Genomic DNA, 17,413 nt, shown 5'->3' with positions numbered 1-17,413 from the left:
TAACAAGTATTTTCATTACACTTAGGCATGTTTCTTTAGTGTGGACTTTTTTTTTTTTTTTAGTGTGGACTTTTAAAAGTTTTTAATGTGTTATCTTTCATATCTTTTCCTTACTCCTGCCAGGTAGTTTATCTTGAAGCAATCATACCAGTTATTCTAGAAAGGCACTATCCAGTCTGCTGTTAAAAGCTGTGGGTGAGGACTTCCTGGTGGCGCAGTGGTTAAGAATCCGCCTACCAGTGCAGGGGACACGGGTTCGAGCCCTGGTCGGGGAAGATCCCACATGCCAAGGAGCAACTAGGCCCGTGTGCCACAACTACTGAGCCTGAGCTCTAGAGCCCGCGTGCCACAACTACTGAAGCCCGCGCGCCTAGAGCCCGTGCTCTGCAACAAGAGAAGCCACAGCAATGAGAAGCCTGCACACCGCAATAAAGAGTAGCCTCTGCTCACCGCAGCTAGAGAAAGCCCACGCGCAGCAACGAAGACCCAACACAGCCAAAAGTAAGTAAATTAAAAAAAAAAAAAAAAGCTGTGGGAGAATCCCAGTAGTTCCTGGTGATATTGGGAAATATCAGACAATGTAGTTTTCAGAAGAGGGCAGCCATACTTTTGAAATCAAGGTGTTCTTCCATGTGGATTTTTCATTTTCCATTTTTTAAAATTTTTGAATGGGCAATTCATTTTTTAAAAGTTGAGGTATAATTGATTTGCAATATTGTTAGTTTCAGGTATACAGCAAAATAATTCAGTTATATATATAAATATATTTTCAGATTATTTTCCATTATAGATTATTACAAAATATTGAATATAGTTCCCTGTGTAAATTCTTGTTGCTTATCTATTTTATATATAGTCATATCTGTTAATCCCATACTCCAAATTTATCCTCCCTGTCTCCTTCCCCTTTGGTAACCATAAGTTTATTTTCTATGTCTTTGAGTCTGTTTCTGTTTTATTAATAGATTCATTTGTATTATGTTTTAGATTCCACATATAAGTGATATCATATAATATTTGTCTTTCTCTTTCTGACTTCAGTTAGTATGATAATCTCTAGGTCCATTGATGTTGCAGCAAATGGCAATATTTCATTCTTTTTTATGGCTGAGTAATATTCCATTGCATATATATACTACATCTTATTTATCCATTTATCTGTTGATGGATACTTAGGTTGCTTCCATGTCTTGGCTATTATAAACAGTGCTGCTGTAAACATTGGGGTACATGTATCTTTTTTTTTCCCTCTTAACTTCAAATATATCATTTATTTGTCTTTTTGTTTGTTTATTTGAGTTCTAATGAACAAGAAACTTTGGGAAGGAAAAGCAAATAACATTCTTACCTGAGTAATCAGATCATAGTATTAATGGTTAATTAAATTATACTTAATACTCTTGGAGGTTACAAACCCTTAGAAAATATTATGAAAACTATCTTCTTTCCAGAGAAACACACATACACAAAATGTAGTATACAATTTTGGGGAGCAGGTAGTATTTACATACTTTTTGAAGGCCATCACAACTTATTTTTCTGAGTTCAGGTTAGGAACTCCTGCTTAAATAATCTTTAAGATCCTTTCCGGTTGTGTTCTCCTAAGATAAGACAAGTGCCAGTCTTGTATCCTTACCTGTACATGGCACCAATCGCTTCGTTTTTGTCTTCCCAACAAATCCTATATGGAAAGGAAAAAAATTGAATGGCAAGTCTTCTTGTCTATTTCACACTTGGGAAACTTGGATCTGCAGCTCTACCTTGGTGAGGTCCAACTATTTGGATCAACTTTTGATTATTTCATTTTTTAATTAATTTTTATTGGAGTATAGTTGCTTTACAATGTTGTATTAGTTTCTGCTGCCCAACAAAATGAGTCAGCCATACACATACATATATGCCTTCCCTTTTGGACTTTCTTCCCATTCACATCACCACAGTGCATTAAGTTCCCCGTGCTATATGGTATATTCTCATTAGCTATTTATTTTATACATAGTATCAATAGTGTATATGTGTCAATCCCAATCTCCCAATTCCTCCCACCCCACTTCCCCCTTGGTATCCATAGATTTGTTCTCTATTTCTGCTTTGCAAATAGGATCATCCATACCATTTTTCTAGATTCCACATATATACGTTAATATACAATATTTGTTTTGCTCTCTCTGACTTACTTCACTCTGTATGACAGTCTCTAGGTCCATCCACATCTCTACAAATGACCCAATTTCATTCCTTTTTATGGCTGAGTAATATTCCATTGTATATATGTACCACATTTTGTTTATTCATTTATCTGTTGTTGGATACTTAACTTGCTTCCATTTCTTGGCTATTATAAATAGTGCTGCTGTGAACATTGTGGTATATATATATCTTTTTGAATTAGAGCTTTCATCTTTTCTGGATATGTGCCCAGTAGTGGGACTGCTGGGTCGTATGGTAGTTCTATTTGTAGTTTTTTAAGGAACCTCCATACTGTTTTCCATAGTGGCTGTATCAATTTACATTCCCACCAACAGTGTAGGAGGGTTCCCTTTTCTCTACACTGTCTCCAGCATTTATTATTTGTAGACTTTTTGATGATAGCCATTCTGACTGGTGTGCAGTGATTCCTCATTGTAGTTTTGATTTGCACTTCTCTAAAAATTAGCAACATTGAGCATTTTTTCATGTGCCTGTTGGCCATCTGTATGTCTTCTCTGGAGAAATGTCTATTTAGGTCTTCTGCCTATTTTTTGATTGGGTTGTTTGCTTTTTTTGATATTGAGTTGTATGAGCTGTATGTCTATTTTGGAAATTAACCCCTTGTCGGTCGTATCATTTGCAAATATTTTCTCCCATTCCGTAGGTTGTCTTTTTTATTGATGGTTTCCTTTGCTGTACAAAAGCTTTTTAAGTTTGATTAGGTCCCATTTGTTTATTTTTGCTTTTTTTAAAATTTGCCTTGGGAGACAATTTAAGAAAATATTGCTATGATCTATGTCAGAGAATGTTTTGCCTATGTTCTCTTCTGGGAGTTTTATGGTCTTCTATTTAGGTCTTGTCTTATATTTAGATCTTTAAACTATTTTGAGTTTATTTTTGTATATGGTGTGAGGGAGTGTTCTAATTTCAGCAGTTCATTTGCTGAAGCCTGAAAGATACATTTATGATAACATAAAAAAAGTACCTAGAAACAAATCTCACAAAAGATGTGTAAGATCTTCAAAAGAAAATAATAACACTTTATTGAAAGACATAAAAGACTTAAATAAATTGTGAAATAGACCATGTCTATGGATTGAAAGACTAAATACCACAAAGGTGTCAATTCTCCCCACTCTTACAATTCATCTACAAATTTAATATATTTTAATAAAAATTCAAATGGGTTTTGGTGGAACTTGATAAGCTAATTTTAAATTTATATTGAAGAGTAAAAGGGTCAAGAATAGCCAAGGCATATCAATAAAAGAACAAGGTAAGTGGACTTAGTTCACCAGATAAAAAAATTCTTATAGGGCTTCCCTGGTGGCACAGTGGTTGAGAGTCCGCCTGCCAATGCAGGGGACGCGGGTTCGTGCCCTGGCCCGGGAAGATCCCACATGCCGCGGAGCGGCTGGGCCCGTGAACCATGGCCGCTGAGTCTGCGCGTCTGGAGCCTGTGCTCCGCAATGGGAGAGGCCACAACAGTGAGAGGCCCGCGTACTGCAAAAATAAATAAATTAATAAATAAAGATAGCATATTAATAATACAGTGTAGTGTAATATAGATAGCATAGTATTAATTCAGGGATAAATAATATAATAATGAGACAGAATAGAGGGTGCAGAAATAAATCCTATCAGTATATAGAAATATAAGATCAGTAAGGAAAAGGGAAGATTTTCAATAAAAATGGTGCTGGGATAATTGGTTATCAATATGAGAAAACATGAGATTGAAGCCACCTCATATTTTACACTAAAATTAGTTCAACGCATCTTATAGACTTAAATGTGGAAGGTTAAACGAAGAAGATTTTGAATTAGGAAGAAAATATTATTTAGGGAAGTTTAGAAAAGTCATTTCTTAAAAGAAGACACAAAAGGCACAAACGATCAAGAAAACATATTTTGAAAGTAGACTACTTCATTAACTGTAGAAACTGTTCATCAAAAGTCATCATAAAGAGTGAAAAGACAGGATTTCCCTGGTGGTGCAGTGGTTACGAATCAGCCTGTCAATGCAGGGGACACGGCTTCAATCCCTGGTCTGGGAAGATCCCATATGTTGCGGAGCAACTAAACCTGTGCGCCACGAATACTGAGCCTGCACTCTAGAGTCCGTGAGCCACACTACTGAGCCCACGTGCCACAACTACTGAAGCTGTGTGCACTAGAGCCCGTGCTCCACAACAAGAGAAGTCACTGCAATGAGAAGCCCACGCACCACAACGAAGAGCAGCCCCTGTTCACCACAACTAAAAAAAGCCCAGGCGCAGCAACGAAGACCCAACACAGGCAAAAAAAAAAGAGTGAAAAGACAAACTATAAATAGAGAGAAGAGTTTGTATGTATAAATACATACATTTATTGATTGTATGTTTTTCCAACACATACAATCAATAAATGACAAGTATTCAAAATATATAAAGAACTCTTAAGAATTAAAAAGAAAAGGAGGGCAGACTATAGAAAAAAGAAAAAAATAATAATTTAACAGAAAAGGAAGCACTAATGGTGTATCAGTCAGAGTCTAACATGAAAAACAGACACCGCGTCAAGTACTTACAGCAGAGGGAATTTAATGCAAGGCACTAGTTATACAGGTGACGGAGGAGTTGAGAGGCAAATGGGATAGTGAGGACAATGTGGGAAACCACTCTCATCCCCTCAGCTGGGCCGACAAATGTAGGAGAAAATGTTCTAGGACCCCAGAAGGCAACATTATCCAGTGAAAGCTGAAATCGCCGTGGGCATGTCTGGGAAGAGCTCAAGTCACAACCACAGCAGGCAAAGCCCAGGGTAAAGAAGGGAGGGGAGAAATCCCTGGCTTCACTCTCCTGCCTTCAAGTGTCCTCCACAGTGGGGGGACACTATTAGCCAAATTCGGCCAGAATCCAGCTGACATGGGAGCCCACAAGGGTGAGCCCCTCTGCCGTGCACTGCAGGAAAACATGAGGAATGGATCTGAGGGCACACAGGCATAAACTAGCACAAATGACCCAGGATGAGGTGAAAAATGTTCAACCTTATTACATATCAAGGACAGGCAATTAAAATCCACAATAAAATACTATTTTAGAAGCTCTCCTTTCCAGCAAAACAACTATAACCGGTGAACGTTTTAGAACACAACAGCTATTTAAAGTCTCTGGAAGGTGCCCTAAGGACGTACAGCAAATGAAATATTTATTCAAGAAAATCTACTAAATCTCAGTAAGAACAACAAATGTCTATGGTACCTGAACCATGACCTACTCCTTCTCCCCTTAACCCAAGCTCAGCATAACAGATGCTCCTCTCCAGGTAGCTGTGGCCAAGAAGATAAGGCTCCCTATTCCCCCAGCTCCCAGTCAAGGGCTATGGTGTCCTCCCAGGAGGGGCAGGTTGCCAGCATTTCTCATGCTTCCACCTCAAGCCCCTCACCTCAGTTCCATGTTGCAGAGGCTAAATTCCAGGAGAATGTAGCCAGGAAGTCAAGGGTCCATTCATCCACTCAGCCATCTCATAGAGTGGAGGCTCTACAACAGTTGTGGCAGACTGAGAATACTGGGCCCTCATTTATCCTCACTTCAATTTGCTTGTATCCCTGGAAGGGGACTCAAATTTAACTGGATCAGATTTTGGAGCAAATTATGCTCAAGGACATTACCAAAAATAATAGAGCTATCAGCCAGCAATTAGAGAAACCTAACAGCTGGGTGTAACACAAACAGAAGCAGACATCTTAACAGACCAGGGAAATCCAAAAAGGAGGGGACATATGTATACATATAGCTGATTCACTTTGCTGTAAGTAGAAGCTAATACAACATTGTAAAGCAACTTTTTGGATTTCCTTTGCATTTAGGTTGTACACTTTTCTTATTTGAAAACTTGTTCTTATTGCTGAATCAAAGTTTATGCTAAAACATTTTCAGACTCACTTTGGAGAGATTAGCAGCAGATGACAGATTGGTGCCTGTAGTAGTAGTTTCTAGCACAAACTCACCGACTGCATAAACTTTGATTCAGCAATAAGAACGAGTTTTCAAATAAGAAAAGTGTACAACCTAAATGCAGAGGAAATCCAAAAAAGAGGGGATATATGTATACGTATAGCTGATTCACTTTGCTGTAAGTAGAAGCTAATATAACATTGTAAAGCAACTATACTCCAATAAAAATTAATTTAAAAAATAAATTAAATAAAAAATAAAATTATATGTTTAAATGCAAAAAACAAAACAAAAACAACAAAAAAAAGAAAAGTGTACAACCAGTTCAGGTTGGCCTTTGAAGTGATGTTACTGTAAGCAAAAAATGCTGACCTACGATGGGTCCATGCACACTACAGAAGATACAGAACAGAGTTGCTTGCGTCTTCTTTCACCTATGTCACTATTTGGAAAATAGGGGTAAAGTGATACTTTTCTGTAGAAAAACACTTTAGAAGAAACTACTCTTATGGCAAAATTGCTGAAGGAGCAGACTAGTGGAAAAGGCCATCATATTTCCCAAATGTATTTCTTTCCGTCAACCCTAGAGGCATTGAAGAGACACAGGCTGTAAGTTAAAGCAAAAAAATCAGTGTGTCAGGAAGGAATCTTATGAGAAAGTCCTGCAAGTATGACTCTGCCTCCCACTCACGTGGGCTTTCACTTGTTTCTGCTGAAGGGAGCCAGACACCTTTGCTTCCTGATAGTCTGGTACCACAGAAAAATACATATGCATTTTCAGTGTATGCAGGAATCAATGTCAAGTCTCTGCTCACCTGCAGATATGAAATCAGAGAGAGGGAATTCAAACTTGTGGACTGTGTGATAGGTTTTGTGAGAACATCTCTAGGCAGCAAGTTTAGAAGTATAATCCTAAGTATATTAGAACTGGATACAAATTTAGCTTTTCCTTTTGTTTAAGAGTTTTATCAGAGGCTCCAAAACTGTGAACAGGAGGGAGTCAGATGTGCCACGTAGGTCATGCTCAAAGATGATGAATACATTTTGCTATTATTAGCTTATCACCCCCCTGAAGTGTAAGAAGAATCAAAGAGACTAATCCTGAAAGGTAAGAGAGGGGAATTGCTTGGCAGTCCAGTTGTTAGGACTTGACACTTTCACTGCTGGGGGCCGGGGCTCAATCCCTGGTCTGGGAACTAAGATCCCATAAGCTGCATGGCGTGGCCAAAAAAATAAAATAAAATAAAGAAAAAAAAATTAAATCATTGGGAAAAAAAAAAGGAAGGTAATAGAATTTCTTTAGAGTGAGTTGGTGGTGGGCTGGGCGTCTCTTCTCTGCACGCTTTGTTAATCCCGGCCAAGTGAGGAGGGTTTCATGGAACCAACCCTAGAACTTGACTTTTGTGTCTGGGGACACACGAGGCTGGTCTCCGGCTCGGGCCTGACGATGCCTAAAGGTGAGAAGTACTCGGGAGCTGCCTGTGGACAGAGGGTCTCTGCAGGTTGTGGCTTTGCCAGTAAGTGAATCAGGCGAGGTGAGCCAGATTACCACCATTTGACAAGGGCTGGATTTGCACCTTCATGGTTGCTGGCGTAACAGAGGAAAATTGTACCAGTAATGTGGGACTCTGTCCTTTTTAAAAAAAATCTGCCTTATCACCACCCCTCCATCTTCCCACCCTCCTCTCCCCCAAGTTAGATGCCACAGAGTCCTGCAAGAGGGGGCAGAGGAAAAGCCAGGAAGAGAGAAGAAACAGAAGACATCCTCCTCCCGGCCCTTTTCCATTGTAAACATCTAAGCCTGAATCAGGCCTGACTGGTAGAAAGCGGAAAGAAGCTTTTAGTCCGGTGAGACAATATCATGTTTATTGGGATCAGACTGCAGTTTTAAATACCCACATAAAGGGGATTAATTTGGTTAGTGACCAAGAGAAACTGAAAGGCTCTGAGCTCTGCTTGAGACTTATCTGAGTCAGGGCAGAACAATTCAGCAGAACGGGGTGAATGACAGTTATCGAAGAAAACGTAATCTGCTCCTGTCAGCACCCTTCCACGTCCAGCTCATCCAAAAGCGGTTATGTTCTGATGACTCTTGCATCCTCCAGCAGCTACGGCTTATGCAAAAGCAAAGTCATGATCTGGAAGAGGGACAAAGGGCAAAGGCTAGAAAGAAAAGTCCTGGACTTCAGACTTCTGATGAGATGTCACACACTCCCTGCGTTGTACGTATGAGGAAGTTAGCACCTGGAGAGGGTAAGTGATGTATCTTAGATCACACAGCTCACATAGTGGCAGACGCTAAGAAGGAACCAAGGCTGTCTGGCTTCACATCCCAAATGGAAGAGGGAATGATCTGGAAGAGACGTGCACTGTGGCGAAGGCAGGGCTCAAGACCCAGTGAACACCACAAACCGGTGACAGAACAGTTCATAGGGTGAAGTAGTTTTATCATCTGTGTGAAGCCAACCATACACATGAGTGGAGGAAATGGTGTGTAGCTTTTTTTTAAAAATTAATTAATTTATTTATTTTTGGCTGTGTTGGGTCTTCATTGCTGTGCACGGGCTTTCTCTAGTTGAGGCGACTGGGGGCTACTCTTTGTTGTGGTGCGCGGGCTTCTCATTGTTGTGGCTTCTCTTGTTCTGGAGCACGGGCTCTAGTGCACACGAGCTTCAGTAGTTGTGGCGCGTGGGCTCAGTAGTTGTGGCGCACGGGCTTAGTTGCTCCACAGCATGTGGGATCTTCCTGGACCAGGGCTCGAACCTGTGTCCCTTGCATTGGCAGGCGGATTCTTAACCACTGCACCACCAGGGAAGCCCTGGTGTGTAGCTTTTATTCTTCCAGAGTCTGGAAGTGACTGAGTGACTGTGTTTGATAATAAACTTACAAGGGACTTAGGGCTTTTCCAGGCTTTGGGTTTTCTAGAAAACAGAGGCTGTTTTCTAGGCTTTTATAATACATATCCAAAATAAAACCATAAAAGGCCCACACCTTCCTAAAAATACTATGTTTCTTGTCCACTGATGCCTGGAGAGGCATTAGAATTTGTGCAGACCATCGTGAGAAAAAAAAATAGAAAGAAAGAAGAAAAGGAAACATTTTTACATTATTGCCCATAAAATGCGTAGAACTTGAACATGAAAATAAAGAAATTATTTCTTCTTCTGGCAGATGTGTAAAGGAGATTCTTTGCTGTTTTTATCCTCAACACTTCTGACACCAAGTAAGAGGTTTTTTTCCTCCTGACAAGAAGTATGTGGTGGACTTCCCTGGTGGCGCAGTGGTTAAGAATCCACCTGCCAATTCAGGCAACCCGAGTTCGATCCCTGGTCCAGGAAGATCCCACATGCTCCGGAGCAACCAAGCCCGTGCGCCACAACTACTGAGCCTGCACTCTAGAGCCTGCGAGCCACAACTATTCAGCCCGTGTGCCACAACTACTGAGCCCATGTGCCACAACTACTGAAGCCCGTGCGCCTAGAGCCCGTGCTCCACACAAGAGAAGCCACTGCAATGAGAAGCCCGCGCACCGCAACGAAGAGTAGCCCCCACTCGCCGCAGCTAGAGAAAGCCCACATGCAGCAACGGAGACCCAACGCAGCCAATAAACAAACAAAGAAATATGTGGTGTCTTTTCCAACACCATTTCTTCAGCTTACTGACACTAACTACCTGGAATTAGCATCAGATTCCACAGATTTAAGGGCTCAGTCCCACTAGGTGGTCCTCCACTTCAGATGTCAGTTACAAGTCCCTGGCCTCCTGAACTTTGGACCAACCCCAGCTATAAGTTGGGGGTTCCCATAACCCTCTCCTCAGGTTTGATTATTTGCTAGAATGACTCACAGAACTCAGGAAAGTACTTTACTTATTATTACTGGTTTATTATAAAGGATATAACTGGGGAACATCCAGATGGGAGAGACACATAGGGCAAAGTGGTGGGCTTGGGGAGAGGCATGGATCTTCCATGCTGCAAGCTCTTTGAACTCCATCCTTTAAGGGGTTTTATTAAGGGTTCATTCCAAAGGTATGATCGATGAAATCATTGGCTATTGTTGATTGATTCAATCACCAGTCCCTTTCCCCTCCCCAGATGTTAGGAGGTGAGCCTGAAAGTTCTAACCCTAATCATGCTTTTCTTTCTGGTGACAAGGCCCCAACCTGAAGCCATCTAGGGCCCTGCCAAGAAACACTTCATTAGAAAAAAAGACACTCCCATCCCTCAGGGTGTTCCAAGCCATTTAGGAGCTCTGTGTCAAGAACCAAGGATAGGGCTTCCCTGGTGGCGCAGTGGTTAAAAATCCGCCTGCCAATGCAGGGGACATGGGTTCGATCCCCAGTCCGGGAAGATCCCACATGCCACAGAGCAACTAAGCCCATGCGCCACAACTACTGGACCTGCACTCTAGACCCCACGAGCTACAACTACTGAAACCCGCACGCCTAGAGCCCATGCTCCGCAACAAGAGAAGCCACCACAGTGAGAAGCCTGCGCACCGCAACGAAGAGTAGCCCCTGCTCGCCGCAACTAGAGAAAGCCCGAGCACAGCAACGAAGACCCAACACAGCCAAAAATAAAAACAAATAAATAAATTTATTTTTAAAAAAAGAACCAGGGATAAAGATCAAATATATATATTTCCTATTGTATCACAGGAGCAGGTACTGTTTAGCCACTCTTGCTAAAAAAGGTTCTCCACATTGGACATTCAGAGAGACATATACTCTCCCTCAGTCCTGAAGAAGATGCTATTTACCATGCCTATCAGGCTCAGGAGGTACAAGTGCTCTAATAATTTTTGAATGCACTTCTGGTGACATGCTTTGAAATGATTTTGATTATACAAGGAGTTTCTCTCCATGGCTGACCAATGTGTTATTTGAAGAACATGTTAAATCTTGTGCAAAGAACTCTTAATCATCTTATCATCTTACCTCGAACAGTTGATATAAATAGCAATTACTTGAAACCGCAAACTTTGAGGCCCATAATCTTTGGGAACACCAGCAGACAACATACTCAGGCACCATTCCCTTCCCCAGGCTTGCCCTTGCAAGCATTCATCTATGCTGTGTGGTCAGATAAGGGAATCAACTAATTTCACATATTTTACCTTTGTTAATTAAGCTTTGTCCTACTGATAAACATAGATATCCTGGAGTATCTGGAGTTACTTCAGGGTGAGATGAATCATCACCATTCCCACCTCCACCTGTGGCCAATTGCTTATATTTTTCTATTTTTCCCCTAGGCAGTTATTTTCTTTAAATTATATTTTTAAGCCAAAGAATTGCCCCTCCTTCCCTACATGAAAGTCTGATTAAAAATGGAACTGTTGTGGTTAAAGTTTAAAAGTTGAGCAGACATAGAGACAGAAAAAATAATAGAGGTTAACAGAGGCAAAGGAAGGGGGGAATGGGGAGTACTTTTTTAATGGGTACAGAGTTTCTGTTTGGGATGATAAAAAGAAGTTCTGGAAATGGATAGCGGTGATGGTTGTACCACATTGTGAATATGCTTAACACCACTGAATTGTATGTTTAAAGATGGTTAAAATGGTAAATTTTATGTATATTTTACAACAATAAGAAAAAATGAATAGGGCCTCAAAGAAATGTGGGACACCATTAAGGTCATCAACATGCATGTAATAGAAATACTGGAAGGGGAGGAGAAAAAGAAGCAGGAAGAAGTTTTTTTAAAAAATAGCTGAAAATTATACCTTAAAAAAAGGGTTTTGTTGCATAGCTTCTTAAGCCTTTGCATTATATACAGGTATATATTCAGTAATTCTTAGCTTGACTTTTTTTTTAAAAAATAAATTTATTTATTTATTTATTTTTGGCTGCTTTGGGTCTTCGTTGGTGTGCGTGGGCTTTCTCTAGTTGCGGTGTGCAGGCTTCTCACTGCAGTGGCCTCTCTTGTTGCGGAGCACAGGCTCTAAGCATGTGGGCTTCAGCGGTTGTGACACGTGGGCTCAATAGTTGTGGCTTGCGGGCTCTAGAGCGCAGGCTCAGTAGTTGTGGCGCATGGGCCTAGTTGCTCCACGACATGTGGGATCTTCCTGGACCAGGGCTCGAACATGTGTCCCCTGCATTGGCAGGTGGATTCTTAACCACTGCACCACCAGGGAAGCCCCTTAGCTTGACTTTTTTATGCATTATTTTTGCAATACATTATGGGTTTTTGAAATGTATTGTTTTTGTCTAATTTAATAATTCTTTGTACATTTTCCATTTAGGTCCTCCTTTATTGTTAACCTTTAACTGTCTCATTTTTATAACTTTTTTGAGAGCGAGTACTGCCCTTACAATCTGTATCAGCAAGAAGGAAGGACTCTAAGGTTCTTTCTGGCAGTGGAGGTGGTGGGGAAGCAGAACCATCTTGGTGTAGATCTATGAAATGAAGAGTATACAGCAAAGCAAAAAAAATCAACCAATTAAAAGATCCCTTTGAGACAAAAGATCCCTTTGAGACAACCAATTAAAAGATCCCTTTGAGACAAATATCATATGGTATTGCTTATACGTGGAATCTAAAAAGATGGTGCAAATGAACTTATTCACAAAACAGAAATAGAGTCACAGATGTAGAAAACAACCTTATGGTCATCAAGGGGGAAGGAGGTGGGGAGGGATAAATTGGGATTGATATATACACATTACTATATATAAAACAGATAACTAATAAGGACCTACTGTATAGCACAGGGAACTCTACTCAATACTCTATAATGGCCTATATGGGAAAAGAATCTAAAAAAGAGTGAATATATGTATATGTATAACTGACTCACTTTGCTGTACACCTGAAGCTAACACAACATTGTAAATCAACTATACTCCAATAAAAATTATAATAGCTGAAAAAATAGCTGAGAACTACCCAAATTTGATGAAAAACATTATTCTACACATCCAAGAAGCTAATGGATTCCTAGCAGGATGAACACAAAACAAAGAGATCTATACCCAGACATATTAGAGTAAAAATGCTAAAAGACAAAGAGAAAATCTTGAAAGAACAAGAGAAAAATTACTCGTCACATAAAAGAAGACCCCAAAGGATTAACAGTTGACCCCTCATCAGAAACAATGAGGGCCAGAAGGCAGTGGGATAACATATTCAAAGTGCTGGGAAAAAACACTGTCAAACAAGAACCTTATATCCAGCAAAGCTATCTTTCACAAGTGAAGACATAATACAGAGGTTTTCAGATAAATAAAAACTGAGAGAATTGTTGTCTAACAGCCACTTGCTAAGAAATACTAAAAGAAGTTCTTTGGCTGAGAGCAAATGACCTCAGAATGTAACTCGAGTCCACATGAAAAAATAAATAGCACCAGTAAATGTTAAGTAATGATAAAAGACAGCAGAAGTGCCTATTTCTTCTACTTTCTTCTCTTAACTAATTTTAAAAGCAATTTATAAAAGCAGTGTATATATGTGTGTGTGTGTGTGTATATATATATATATATATATATATGTATTATTGGGCCTAGAGCATATAGAAATGTAAAATATTTGACAACAACAGCACAAAAGATATGATGGGAGCAAAGCTGCCTTGGAGTAAGGAAATGATACCAGATGGTAACTCAATTCCACAGGAGCAAATGAAGAGAATTAGAAATGGTAAATAAGAAGGTTAGTATAACAAACTCTATATGTACTTTCTCTCCTCTCAGTTTCCTTACAAGACATAAAATTATATAAAGTAACAATTATAACAGTGTATTTTTGGACTTGTAACACATATAGATATAATATGTTTAACAATAATAGCACAAAATGGAGGAAAAGGAAATAGAGCTATATAGGAGCCACATTTCTACATCTTACTAAAATTAAGTTAGAATACATTTGAAATATTCTGATTAGTTAAGATACATATTGTAAGTCCTGGTGTAACCACAAGGAACATAATGAAAACACACAGTGAAAAAAATCATTACTGGAATTAAAATTTTACATAAGAACATATTCATTTAATGCAAAAGAAAGAGGTAAAGAGGAATAGAGGGAAAGAGAGATGGGACATATAGGAAACAAAAAGTAAAAAAGCAAATGTAAATCAGGTATATCAATAATAATATTAAATATGAATGAATTAAACAATCCAATCAAAGGCAGAAATTGACAGACTAGATTAAAAAAGATCCAATTATATGGTGACTACAGGAGACACACTTCAGATTCAGAGATACAAATAACTTGAAAATAAAAGAGTGAGAAAAGATATGTGTGCAAACAGCAACCATAAGAAAGCTGGAGTGGTTTTACCAATATCAGACACAATAGACTTAAAAAAAAAGAGTTACTAGAGATAAAAAGGGACATTTTACAATGACAAAAGGGTCAATCCATTAGGATATGCATCTAAGAACAGAGCCCCAAAATACATGAAGCAAAACTGATAAAAGTGAAGGGACAAATAGACAACTCAATAGTAATAGCTGGAGATGTCAATACCCCACTTCCAATAATGGATAGAACAACTAGACAGATGTTCCACAAGGTAACAGAAGAATTGAAAAACAATTTAAACCCACTAGGCCTCAAAAATGTCCATAGAACACTCCATGAAAAAACACTAGAATACATATTCTTCTCAAGTGCACATGAAACATCCTCTAGGATACACCACATTTTAGGCCACAGGGCAAGTCTCAAAATGCTTAAAAGAATTGCAACATGCTACATAAGTTTTCTGACCACAGTGGAATGAATTAAAAGTCAAATATAGAAATTTGGGGAATTCACATATGTTCTGAATATTAATTCTTTATCAGATATATAATTTGCAAATATTTATTCCCTTTCTGTGGGTTGACTTCTTAACTCTGTTGATAATGTCTTTTGATCCACAGTTTTTTTCATTTTCATAAAGTCCATTTGTTTATTTTTCTTTTGTTACCTGTGCCTTTGGTGTCATATCTGAGCAATCATTGCCAAGTCCAACATTATGAAGTTTTGCTCTATGTATCTCCTAAGACTTTTATGGTTTTAGGTCTTACATTTAGGTCATGGATCCATTTTGTGTGAATTTTTTAAATTTATTTATTTATTTATTTATATGCTGCGCTGGGTCTTAGTTGCGGCGTGCGGGACATTTAGTTGTGGCATGCAGACTTCTTACTTGAAGCATGCGGATTCTGAGTTGCAGCATGCATGTGGGATCTAATTCCCTGACCAGGGATCAAACCCAGCCCCCCTGCGTTGGGAGCGCAGAGTTTTACCCACTGCACCACCAGGGAAGTTCCTTGTGTGAATTTTGTATATGGTATTAGGTAAGGGTTCAATTTGTTCTTTTGCATGTGGCTATCCAGCACCATTCGTTGAAAAGAATGTGTTCCCCCATTGAATGACCTTGGCACCCTTGTCAAAAATTATTATATTATTATTATACATGCAAGGATTTATTTGTGGGCTCTCTATTCTATTCCATTGGTCTATATATCTGTCTTTTCCAGTACCACACTGTTTTGATTACTGTAGCTTTGTAGTAAGATTTGAAATCAGGAAGTGTGAGTCCTCCAGGTTTGTTCTTCTTTTTCAGTATTGTTTTTGGCTATTTGGGGTCCCTTGAAAATCCATATGCATTTTAGGAGGGTTTAACCAGGGCAATAAGCAAGCAAGTGAAAATCATCCAGATTGGAGAGGAAAAGGTAAAACAATCTCATTCACAGATGACATGATCTTGTATATAGAAAATCCTAAAGGATACACTTAAACAAAAAATTAGCTCAATATGCAAAAATCAATTATGTTTCTACCCTAGCAAGGAACAGTCTGAAAATTAAATTAAGTAACAATTCCATGTACAACAACATCAAAAAGAATAAAATACTTAGAAATAAAGTTAATAAAACAAGTATAAAACTTGTACTCTGAAAACTATAAAATATTGTTGAAAGAAATTTAAGAAGACCTAAATAAGTGGGACGACATCCCATATTCATGGATTGGAAGATTTAATATTGTAGGATGGCAATACTCTCCAAATTGATCTACAGATTCAATGGAATTTCTTTGGGATCCATTCAGTGGGAAGGACCTTGAGCTCACAACTATACACACTCCCAAAGACCAGTACATTTGGGAACACATTTAAATACACGTTTTGAAAACAAAGGAAGTTATGCTATTCACTCAGAAGAATGGAAAGGATAAAGGGGTCATTATAGTTGTTGAAGGCAATAGTATTTTTGTTGTTGTTAGCTATGTTTTTAACTCTTATAATATGTAACAGAGTTCTGTTGATTATGAAGGGGCTGATTTCTTCTTTAGTACACAGTGTAGTTTTCGTTGTTCTTTATACTGTAAATAATGTTATACACAACAGTTTTATGCTATATTTCACAATAAATTTAAAAATTAGTAGAAAATACATTTTTTTTTTTTTGGCTGCGTTGGGTCCTTGTTGCTGTGCACGGGCTTCCTCTAGTTGTGTCGAGTAGGGGCTACTCTTTGTCGCAGTGTGTGGGCTTCTCATTGCGGTGGCTTCTCTTTGTTGTAGAGCACGTGCTCTAGGCACGTGGGATTGTGGCTCACGGACTTAGTTGCTTTGCGGCATGTGGGATCTTCCCGGACCAGGGCTCGAACCCGTGTCCTCTTCATTGGCAGGCAGATTCTTAACCACTGCACCACCAGGGAAGTCCCAGAAAATACATTTTTAATTTAAATTTTATTTCATACAGTTAACGTCTGCAGTACTGGCTCATTACAAAACCCCTAGACTGTAATCTGAGAGTCAAATCATCCTGCAGCTAGAGCTTTAAATTGTGTGCAGAAAGCCTCTCTGAGGTCTCTGCTGAATTTAAAACAGTGGATTGCTAGGACATAAAACTAAATTGGAAAGGATACTAGAGGGTGGTCTAAATTTCCTGGGCAGATAGATATACAGGATGAAGGCAGGAGATTGAGAGGAAAATGCCTCATTGTTCACATTGGTTGATGAGAATGTCTGGAAGAAAGAAACTTCTTGCTAAAGGGTTGGGGTGGTTCTGGTAGTATCAGCTCAAGGGGAGAAATGTCTATAGCGACTGTGATTGGCTTGGGCAAAATGGGCAAATTGCTATGTAGAATTGCTGTGCATTTGAACTCTGTAATCCAGATGGAGAGAATAGCCCTTAAGTGGGAATGTTTCCATGACAATTGCTAAGAGTTCAGAGTAACATGTGTATTCTCTTTCTCTTTTAATTGTGGGAAAATCAGTATCCATAAAGAACCTGTAGCTGGTGATATGGAAGCTAAAGTGGGCTTTGGAGACTTGGGAAGA

At 39.1% G+C, this 17,413-nt stretch overlaps 1 long non-coding RNA gene across 10 annotated transcripts in view; it reads left to right on the top strand.

Moving 5' to 3' along the window:
- LOC132507843 (uncharacterized) overlaps positions 1 to 17,413 on the top strand; it is a 119,033-nt gene that overhangs the window by 1,562 nt on the left and 100,058 nt on the right. For 2 of the 10 annotated variants that reach the window (XR_009536333.1, XR_009536341.1), the window contains exons 2-3: positions 124 to 501; positions 7,090 to 7,236. This is a non-coding gene — a long non-coding RNA (uncharacterized LOC132507843). Of the gene's footprint in view, positions 1 to 123; positions 506 to 1,693; positions 1,765 to 7,089; positions 7,237 to 8,233; positions 8,619 to 9,299; positions 10,674 to 17,413 lie in introns of those variants that run through there. The other 8 variants (XR_009536336.1, XR_009536337.1, XR_009536331.1 and 5 more) reach the window with 7 other exon arrangements.

The sequence above is a fragment of the Lagenorhynchus albirostris genome, chromosome 2 (assembly GCF_949774975.1).
Source record: "Lagenorhynchus albirostris chromosome 2, mLagAlb1.1, whole genome shotgun sequence".
NCBI lineage: Eukaryota > Metazoa > Chordata > Mammalia > Artiodactyla > Delphinidae > Lagenorhynchus > Lagenorhynchus albirostris.
The sequence above is the reverse complement of the archived record's forward strand: the minus strand, read 5'-3'. Positions and strand labels throughout refer to the sequence as shown.